Genomic DNA, 12,072 nt, shown 5'->3' with positions numbered 1-12,072 from the left:
ATGAACTCTCTTAATTTTTCAATGTATAGTACAGTATGGGTAACTCCAGAGACAGTGTTTTACAGAAAATAGTTTTGTAGAATTCATTCATCTTGTGTGACTGCAATTTTATGCCCACTGATTAGCAACTGCCCATCTCCCCCTCCTGCTGCCAACCACCCCTCTGCTTCTCCATTCTATGAATTTGACTACTTCAAATATCTTGCACAAGTGGAAACATGCAATATTTATCTGTGGCTTATTTTACTTAGAATAACGTTCTTAGGTTTCATCTATATTGTCATGTAACACAGAATTTCCTTCTTTTTAAAAATACTAGTGTAATGGTATTCCACATTTTCTTATATATTGTTCAGTTGTTGATGAACGTTTAGGTTGTTTTCACATGGCATGAAGAGTTTTGCAAGAAATATTTGAGTGCTAATATCTCTCCAAAATCCTGATTTTAATTATTTTGGATAAATACCCAGACGCGGTATGATCATGTGGTAATTCTAGTCCTGATTTGTTGAGGAACTGCTATGCTAGTTTCCATAGCAGCTGTTCCATTCTGCATTCCCACCAGCAGTATTCAAGAGTGTCAGTTTCTCACATCCTTGCCAACAACTATTTTTTATGATAATAATCATCTTGTCAGGTGTGATTTGATATCACATTCTAGTTTTGATTTGCATTTCCCTAGTGATGAGTGATGCTGAGCATCTTTTCAATATGCCCATTAGCCATTTGTAGGTCTTTTTTGGAGAAAATTGTAATGAAGAGAGGAAGGATTTGTTTTTTAGGACATAAAAATTACCCATGTTAGATCTTGATTCACAAGAACACTCAAGATCTATTAAAGCACTCTCCAGAAAGACTTTGACAAGAATTCCCTGAATGTAGGGTTTTGCCATGACTCTGAATCAAACTACCCTCGATGGGATCTTACCTATGCTTCTTGCTAATATGTGACTTTATGTTACTTCATCTCTCTCTGCCTCAATTATATTGTTTGTGAAATGAAACTTATAATAACACCTATACGAATATCATTGTAAAATGAGTATATTAGATATAATATATAAACATACTAAAATGGCTACTATAATAGTCCTTGTATGTAGAATAACCTTTATAGGGTTTATCTGAGGACAAAATGAATCAACCTCTTTATTGCAGATATTGCCAAAGGACCACTATATATCATACAATCCATTTTTCTCTTATTCTTTCTTAGAAAAGAACTGCAATTAGGATAGAAACAGTAATGTACCCAGCTTAAAAAAAAGAAAAAGAAATTCCAGGCTCTTTCAAGAAGAATGGTGACCAAATGACACAGATCTAACTAATAATATAAACAGAAACCACTGGATAAACTGCCCAAAAAGGCAATTGCAGAGAGGGTAGTAGACCATCTGGCAGGCACTATCTTCTCCATCCTTCCCACTTGGAATACTACTGTGATATCAGGAATGATTCTTAGGACCATAAGGACAAGGGTCAAGCCTTAAGAACAATAGAGAAAACACAAAGAATCTGAACATGGATGCCATCATGGAGTTTACTTGAGCAAACCCTGGGAGGCCCACCTATAAGATGGCTTGTTTTTGTGTTCTGAAGGGAGTTTAAACCATCCCAAATTTGGTCTCTAATGTGCAACTGAACCAGTGATAATCAGATATGATAAGTAAGAAATTTGGAAGAGTCACGGCACTCTAAAGTTTTGTCCTTAATTTGTTTTGAAAATGTTGACACAGGTGAACTTAATGAATCCAAGGACTCTCTTTTAGTCACCTGGCTGGATAAAATGATAGGAGTGATTTGTACAAACGAAACTGTATGATGCCACATTTTCCAAACAGTAAAGATGGTAAAACAAGTTAATAAAAAATAATTGCAAATAATTGTATTTGTAATTGTTATATAGTTAAATAATGGCAACACAATTGAAACCCAAGTAACATTAATATCAATAATTCTAATGATTTATAGTAGGATTTTGTTTTTATATCCAGACCTATAGGCTATAACTCATTTTTTGTTTCTTTTTGTTTTTTTTTAATGTAATGTTTAGTTTATATGATTTTTAATCCACCAGTTATTAAATCTTTATTGTCTATTCTGTATACATAGTCTGTATACATATGTACACACACACACACACATATATATATATATATATATATAGTTTATACTGTATACAGAGTAGTGGGTTAATAGCAAGGTTGCTAACAAGTAGTATTTTTGATAAATTTCTTTTTTGGAGGCAGAGGCTTTAACCCACTGAGCCACTCAGGCACCCCTTTGATAAATTTCTTGATTCAACTTCCCTGGTGGGTCTTTTTTTATAGTGAGTGGCCATTTTGCCTCTGGCACAACTGATTCTTGCATTTCAAGTATCTTCATGATTGATACCAATTACCACTAAAGAAAGTCTATGTTGATCCGAATTAATCATTGTGACAGTCAGACCCTAGTGCTCTATACATTTTCTGCTGTTATACTAACCCAAGCTTTTCTTTTCCAACCACTTCAGTATTCTACTATCTCGTAAGACAAGAGGCACCCTTTTACAGAATTTTGCCAAGGCTAAAAGTAGAACATTAGAAAGTATTTCTGGGGGAACCTGGTGACTAGTGAATTAAGTGTCTCTTGATCAGAGATCAGGTCTTGATCTCAGGTTTGCGAATTTAAGCCCTGTTTTGGGGTCTGTGTTAGGTGTGGAATCTACTTAGGGGAAAAAAAAAAAAACAAAAAAACAGTAGTTCCAGATATTGGAATTAAGGGAAATCCTATAATATGTCATTAATATTTATTTGATTTTGGAAATGAGTTTATCAAACTGATAACTAGATGTGTAATAAAGGCTGGCAACAATATACCAATGCTTTACATAATGATATTTATTGGTAATGATTTTTCTCATCCCAGTGAAGAAAACCCTTAAAGACATCATATTCTTTTTAACGTTCCTAATCTTTTAGAAAAATAGAACTCTGAATTACTCAATGACTTCAAAAAGCATAGCACAGAAACAGGGTTATCTTTGTCATTCAGGCAGCTGAGAGTGCAGAGTAATCAAGTAGGTACAGAGGCACACAGTTCTGCCTAATTTTACCACTAATCCTTTTTTCCCCAGTAATCTCCTGAATAATTCCCTTAATTTACATTGCTCTAAGTACTCAAAGATAGCTCTTCTCAGCCTGAAGACATATATGCCTGACAGTTTAGAAAGAATATAGCTGTGGTCTTGGATTTGCTTTATGTCCTTTAAACCTCATTTTTCCCCACATTGTTTTCAATAAGCAATTTGGTGATTTTAAAGTGGCAAAGGGCTCGGTACATAATAGCAAAATCTCAGGAAATTAAATATTATTTAAAAATAAAATTTATAACCAAGAATGAAAGCATAGATTATCTTTTGTTCCTGAAGTGGATGTGACCTTGAATACAAATGTATACAGGATAGATTTTTAAAAGGGGTTTTACAGAGACCTTTTTATTGTAATACAGATTTTTAAATTTTCTTGTGATCTAACTATGAAAACTTAATGTTTTGTAATTTTGTAATGTAATTAAAAAAGTAAACCAAAGTAGTAAAATTCAAACAGTCTGAACTCAGGCTTTTCCCTTTGCACACGTTCATAAAACAGCTACAGAATCTTTTTTTTTTTTTTAACAAAGAGATCTTAAACATAAAATGAACAACAAAACAGATGTCAAGTTACTGGCTATTCACATTAAAATGAGTATGTCCATTAATTTAAAACTTCTGTAATAATATATTTTCCATTAAAAATGGCATCATGTATATGACATTATATCATTTATCCAAAAAAGAAAGTTTAGATGATGAAAATGAACTCTGTGCATATTAGTTTTTGAAAGACTTTATGGAACCCAACAACTCCCATTTCAACATTTTCATGTGGGTGGGTTTTAATCATTCTTGTTATCCATTGTGCATAAAATTTTGTGGCTTTTTTGGAAAAGAGTCAAATGACTTGGTATCAATTCTTTCTACCCACCCCCATACCCACACTCATCCACCAGACTTCATATTTTCCCAGTGATGCTGTACTTCCATCACAGTTTGTCATTACATGTGCTTTAGGAATTCACATGTATTCACATGTATAAAACTGACTGCTTCCCATAAGAATGGGATTTTTATTTTCCTGGTACTTTAATATCAATTAGAAGGATGTGTTATCCTCAAAGGGACAGAAGGATGAGCAAAATCTCAGATACATTTCTTCCTGAATTGTAAAATGCATTCCTTAAAATGAGAGCGATTGTTCTTGATCATCTTTTAATTATTGTTATTTTATAGAGCATGCTAAAATAAAAGTTTTCACTTTATTGCCATAGCAGTAATGTGGATAATGGTGATATATGTGATCCATAATGTCTTTCAGAAGAATAATTTCGATGTAATTCTGCATAGCACTGGAGAGACATATGACAGCTCTATTTCTATTTGTGAAGAATTATAAAGTAAGAGTTTAAAACATATGTGGAAATGAATTTTTAAAATCACATTATAAATGTTTCTTCTATCAGTAGCACTGCTTATCAAACTGTATGTAATCTACTGGCATGTGTTCAGAAGATATTTGAATTCCCTAAATATATGTGATACAAAACTTTCATATTGTAAACACCCAGAAGCAATGAAAAATGCATAACATTATATAAGGTAAACTACTAAGATCAATTTATTCTTTACAACTAATGCTTCTTTCCTTTAACAGCTTATATATAAGTTCATCTTTTAATATTTTATTGATAAGTACTCAGTCTTCAAAGTGACTCATCTGTAACCATACAGACTTTTTAAAAAAATAAAGTAACAAAACAAAATCATGCAAGAATGAAGCTAGAGTGACCTTACATATGCAACATTTAGAAGAAAAGTAAAACAACACAGTGAGAATTATTATTTTATACCACTAGTACTGGCATGGTATAGCCTTTGGTAATAACATTCTCTTGTGATTGTTTTGGTTTTGTTTCCTTTTTTTTAAAACACACAGATTCTACAAAAATGTTTATCAATTTTAAGTGCAATTTAAAAGATAACGGATATTATCTTTCATTACAAATATAACTACTATATGTATGTATGTACACATACATGTGTATATACATATATATTTTTTCCTTTTCCAGAACCAAGGAAGTAGCACACTTATTATGCACTCATGTTTTTTGTAAATTTGCTTTTTGATGTTATTAACACTGCAAAAATGTGATTACTAGCTCATTTTCTCCATTTTAGTGATAACAAAAATTAATGGAACATATGTGGAACATAAGATTTTCCTAAGGGATTACATTTACCTATGTTTCATTAGTCTAATTCCATATTCTACAGAAGTGTCTCATGTCTTGCATTAGGCAATGTAGAAGAATTATATGCTTCCAGTAAATTAATGTTTTTCCATTTAGATAGTTTTATCAGTCTGGATGAAAATATGCATTTTCAGTTATTTCAATGGACTATACCTAAAGCTGAAAGAGTCTTCTCTGTTAAAGAATGAAAATAAAAATCAATTAGTCTGATCATTCCCATCACTTTTATTTGTTATTGTGAAATTATAGAGTGTTTTGTCTAAACATGTGGCTATTCTTAATCTTGAATGAAATGCTCCTGTTTTACCTAGAGATAACTCTCTTCATCATTAGGTCCTAGTTTGCTGAGTAATTAAATTACTTTAAATTTCTATGGTTAATATAATGTATTAACTTAAACTGAATTTTCTCATACAAATACATAGTGAACTATAATCCCTATGTGTTTATTTTGTGTCTATGTGACAGATTGACTATTTACTACCTCAGAAGAGAGTCCAAACACTATTTTTCAAGGTTATTAATATCTTATGTATAACTTCTTATATATGTAGTCTTATTTATTTCCCAAAGATCACAGTCACACCACTACATATATACTCTACTCCTCTCAGTCAAACTGGGGCAAAAATCAAAGTCAATGACTTTTCCACTCTCTTCCTTCAGGGTATCTTGTCCCTGAATGGGTACTTAGGAAACATGAAAAGAATGGAGTTTCAACAATTGATAAGGTAAACATATTAGAGTAAAAACAGGGTATATGGCTTGCAATTACAAACAGAATGAAGATCAGAAGACAAAAAAAGAAATGTAAGAATAACCTTTCTAAAGGTTATACTTACAATAACAATTATTATTAACTGTATCATCAAATACATTAACAAATACTTTGTCTAAATTCAAGGGATAATGTAACACATAATCAATTTTTCCTTTGCTCACAAATTAAGGTTAATTCTATTTGTTAAACTTCCTATTATCCAGCACTTAATGGATTGCTCCATTTTACTAAAAAATTTTAATTAAAAAATAATACTACAGAGGCGCTTGGGTGGCTCAGTCATTATGGGTCTGCCTTCTGCTCAAGTCATCATGATCCCAGGGTCCTGGGATCAAGTCCCACATCGAGCTCCCTGCTTAGCAGGAGTCTGCTTCTCCCTCTCCCCATGTTTGTGTTCCCTGTCTCTCTGTGTCTTTCTCTGTCAAATAAATAAATTTAAAAAAATAATAACACTGCAAATGTATTTTAAATTTCTGTTTTACTTTGTCTTTCAGGCTTTTAGTAGAACCTGATTAAGAGAACCGTACCTTCCTATCACAGCAATATAAATTCAACTTTAATTGATTCTGACTCTACCTTTTGAGTCAACTAGAGTCTGTTTAGTAACTGCAAGATATCAGGCTGTCTATTAAACTGGAAAAGACAAGACTACTTAATGCTATGCAAAAATGTAACTTGCCTTGACTGATTTTATTACCTGTTAAGGACATGTTATCCAAACTAGCATCCAAAGTAATCAAATACAAGGTTATACACTATTGAAGTAAATGCCTCTGGTTTGACAATGGGGATAATAATAATAAGTAGTAAGCCCAAAAGCTTGTTAGTATAAGCAGGGAAAATAGAAACTCATGACAGCTGCAATGACTTCTGACACTACATAGCAGGACCGCAGGTTAAGGATGTAACTGAATTAATGTTAGTTTGCTCCTTGGTGCGTTACTGATAGAAACTGTACCAGGTAGAGTTGTCACACAAAGGAAATTTTATTTGGTTCAGATAAGGAATCACAGGATTTAATTTCCAAAGCCATGACTTCTTGAGTGGAGGTGAGTGGGTTTCTTCAATTTAGGGTTAGGATGAATATTCAGAAAGGGAGTTTTATCATCACATGTAAAGGTGGGCATAAAATTGTACGGGGTTACCTAGAAAGCATGCTTATACAGCCATCCTATGTTATTTTAATGAAACTTGTTCTCTCTGAGTGAAGACTTTAACATTATAATGAAGCAGAGTCAAGAGTAAGACAAGCAGAAAGGACTATGGGAATGTTCTGAGTTGGAGGGCTTCTTAGGTTCCTTATCTCAGGTAAGGAATGCAGGGTCTTGCTTACTTTTAAAACAGCACTGGGAGATTTACCACTGATTTACTGTCTCTGATATGGTTAGACTATTTCCTGGTCTGGTAGAGACTGTTAGTTTTTGCATACCCTTTATTCCTTTAAAATCCTTAACTATTGAGGTTTTGTAATTCTTTGTAATTGTAATAACTTCTAGAAAGTTCCTCAAGAATTGTGCCAGGACCAGTAGAGCCAGTAAGGCATAGATCATTGAAAACAGCTGGATTTCTAGAATGACTTGTCTTGTATCACAAAAGCTATGTCTTTTCTTTCTTTTTCTGGGGACCCATAACTCTTTCTGCTTATAAGGCCACAATCTTCAACAAGACTGACCTCGCTTCAAAGAGCAGGCACTAGCTCAAGTATTCCTAGGACATTTCTGACAAACTGACTATAAATCTGGGGTTTCCTACTAATCATTCAAGTATGAAAATTCACTAGAAGGACTCACAAAACTCAGGAACATGCTAGACTCATGATTACAATTTTGTGAAACCAAAAAAGGACACAAAATCAGGGTCATGCATATCGTGAGGTCTAGGACAGCCCAAACTTTGAAACCTCCAGTTTCTCTTTCTTTGGAATCAAGACACATCACACATACCTCCACCTCTACCCCGCTACCTTCCACCCAATAAGTTGATGCATAATAGTATGCATAGAATATTGTTAACCAGGGAAGCTGACTTTTGTTTAATTACAAAAATAGGAAAACGTGATCATTGGTCACATAATTTGAGCTTACTCTCTAGCCCCTATCCCCTCTCAGGAAATCAGGTTAATATCACCTGTATATAAACTTCTAATTATACGGTCGTTCTTTCTGGAAGGACCAGCCCCCTATCCTGAATCATTTTGTTTGCATAAACTATCTAGGTACCCACCATGAATCAACTGTATTAGATCGACTCAGCATGATCTTAGGATCTCACTTTAAGTAACAGATAACTGTACCACTCAGGAAATAACAAGGTTTATTGTTTCCTTCCCAAAGCATGACAGTCAGCAAAATTCTTTATTGTAATTGTTACAGAGCAGATCCAGGCTTGCTTTCAGTATGGCAATGAATGGGTCTAGCTTTTCGGTCACCTAAATTTTAAAAAATGGAAAGGAGATACACTTGGCTTCTACTATCATGTCAAATTATTATACCATTCTTTCTTTTATAATAATAGTTATATTACATTTGATAGAAACATAATCTGAGTTATATTAAAACTGGTTTTGCAATATATATAAGTTTTCAAAAAATCTAGCTCAAATAATGTAATTACATTCAAGAAACAAAATCAACTTCAATAGTTTAAAAAACTACTCTTAAGGTCATTGGCTCTAAAGGTTTCTGACTTTTTGTTTTCCTTTCCATTATGCCTATCTCCAAAAAGATTGTGTTAAAATTTCTGATAGGCTTGTAAGATTAGGTGACATTTATGCTTGTGTCTTTTTTCTCTTTTAATTTATATAGTGCTCCAATGACATTCTTTTTTTTTTTTTTATTTGTCAGAGAGAGAGCGAGCGAGAGCGAGCACAGGCAGACAGAGTGGAAGGCAGAGTCAGAGGGAGAAGCAGGCTCCCTGCGGAGCAAGGAGCCCGATGTGGGACTCAATCCCAGGACGCTGGGATCATGACCTGAGCCGAAGGCAGCTGCTTAACCAACTGAGCCACCCAGGCGTCCCTCCAATGACATTCTTTATCAACAACTAAAGGGTAATATATATATATATATATATATATATTTCTGCACGCGCGCAGAAACCTTTACTTGCAGAAAAAGAGGTGTACTTTTTTGAGGCAATGGAAGAAAAATGCTTTCATAAAAAAGCAATCTTAAGAAAACAGCAATCTCTAAAATTCATGTGACATGCTCCATAAATCACTCTAGTTCATTTTTATACTTACTTTTAAAAAAGAAAACGTCTTTAAATGAAATGCCTTTGTGATGTGGTAAATATTCAATTAAAACTTGGGTTTTGAAGCAGCATAAACACATGTAAACAACTTTCAAAATTTTTATCTTAAATGATATTCAAATTACATAAATAACAGTTTTTAAAAATTATTTCAGAAATAAATGTTTACTGCCTGTGCATTACTGGATGTTATTACAAAATATGATTCTCTGTATTAGCCAGAGTTCTCCCATGAAACAGAACTAATGGGATATGTTTATATTGTTTATATTTATATTTATTTATATACCTATATCTGTATCTATATATAAGGAGATTTATTGTAATGAATTGACTCATGTGATTATGGAGTCTGGTAAGCCCAAAATTTGCCGTGTGGGCCAAAAGGCTAGAGATTCAGGAAAGCCAATGTAGTTCTAGACCAAAAGCTTGCAGGTAGAGACCCCAAAGAGCTGATGGTGTAGCTGAAGACCAAAAGTAATCTGTTTCAGACTTCTTTCTTGCTCAGGGAGGCCAGTCTTTTCTTCTGTACGGTACCTCAACTGATTTGAGAAGACCAATCCACACTGAGGAAATCAATCTGCTTACTGAATTGAAATTTTAATCACATTAGGAAACAAGTTCTATATTGGCACATAAAATTAACCACATTCAAATTCTCAGACTACTGAGCAATATACAGTTACCAGGATCGCTATCTTAACACAAATATTAGGATGTAATTCTTACTTAATTTTCAGCTATTAATATTTCAATAACTAACCACTGACATCTATGTGTGTGTATGTGTGTGTGTGTAAGAGAGAGAGAGAGAGAGAGAGAGAGATTGTAGATTAATTTTCTAGGGATTAAACAGTGAGAAGTGTTAGAAAACTTTTTTATTTTTTAAAAAAACCTGTACTGGTTTTGATTTTTATAAGAAATAAATATTAAGGGGTGCCTAGGTGGCTCAGTGGGTTAAGCCGCTGCCTTCGGCTCAGGTCATGATCTCAGGGTCCTGGGATCGAGTCCCGCATCAGGCTCTCTGCTCAGCAGGGAGCCTGCTTCCCTCTCTCTCTCTCTCTGCCTGCCTACTTGTGATTTCTCTCTGTCAAATAAATAAATAAAATCTTAAAAAAAATAAAAAAAGAAATAAATATTAATTTTATATTTTTTAAATTAGTGTACATATAATATACAAAATAGATGCAATAGTTTTATAGAAATTGACAGTAGGATAAAAATGGTTTATTCTGTATATTATTTCAGAGTTTATGTACTAATCTTAGATACAGCATTTTATTTGCTTATCAACTCCAACCCCATATAATCAAGAAAAGTGTGGTATAAGCACTATATCTGAAGTCACAAACCCAGGAGTTTGCCTGGGTTCACTTCTTACTTTGGATAAACTTTTGGATAAAATCATAGAAGCTATCTAAACTTCAGGTATCGAATATATAGGTACACAAATAATAATGACAAACAACTCATGGTATGAAAATCAAATAAATCATTTTGTAAACTGTGAACACATGCTAATCAATATGGGCCAAATTTATGCTTAAATTCACACAACTAATGAGTAGTGAAGCTAGGGAAAAAAATCTAGTCAGCCTGATATTTTATCTACTGCCCTTTCTTGTATAATACACACAGTTCCTGAAGATATAATATGCCATCTTTCAAATGAGATATCAAATTAATTTATTCTTTTTTTTTTTTTAAAGCTTTTATTTATTAATTTGACAGAGAGAAATCACAAGTAGTCGGAGAGGCAGCCAGAGAGAGAGAGAGAGATAGGGAAGCAGGCTCCCTGCTGAGCAGAGAGCCCGATGCGGGACTCGATCCCAGGACCCTGAGATCATGACCTGAGCCGAAGGCAGCAGCTTAAACCACTGAGCCACCCAGGCGCCCCTGATTAATTTATTCTTAAGAATCAACAAAATATCACTAGCATGAGTAATGGTGTAGTTGTTAGTGGTGGTGATATTGGCAAACCCCAATTTACATAGTGAGAAGTGTTGCTTTTAGTTCTGAACTTGATAACTGGTTTCATCCAAAACCCATTTTTTAAAAATGATACATAATGAATGCATCCTATTTGAAAATCATTCCCAGAAGATTACTTCCTGGATGTGTATGTTTTGGGGAGTGGGTGTTAAAAAAAAAAAAAAAAAGCCAAGAAAACCTGCACTATAGGTAAATGTCAAATATTGAACTCTCTGTAGACCAGAATTCTGGCATAAAGTAATTTGGGAATTTGTTCATGAAGATAATAAAAGTAAACATTATATTAGAATAACTAGAATATGCATACATAAATGAAAATTATTTTTAAAGGATCAAATATGGTACTCCATTAATAAATTTGTGATTCCAGAAAGTCCATACTATGGACAATTCTTTATGAAAATTCACTCTGGAAGGAAAATCATGTTCTTTTAGTTTTTTTTTTAAAAATGTCCAAGGTGCCTGGGTGGCTCAAATGGTTAAGCATCTTCCTTCAGCTTGGGTCATGTTCCCGGGTACCTGCAATGGAGCCCCGCATCGGGTCTCCTGCTCGGTGGAGAGCCTGTTTCTCCCTCTCCTTCTGCTGCTCCCTGCTTGTTCTTTATCACTCTCTCTGTCAGATAAATAAATAAAAATCTTTTAAAAACTGTCTAAAGCAGTTTTTCAAATCTTGCATCTTTAAAACCCAAATCATATAAAACCAGATCAATGTACAG

The sequence above is a fragment of the Mustela nivalis genome, assembly GCF_964662115.1.
Source record: "Mustela nivalis genome assembly, chromosome: 4".
Lineage (NCBI taxonomy): Eukaryota > Metazoa > Chordata > Mammalia > Carnivora > Mustelidae > Mustela > Mustela nivalis.
This window is presented reverse-complemented; position numbering follows the sequence as displayed.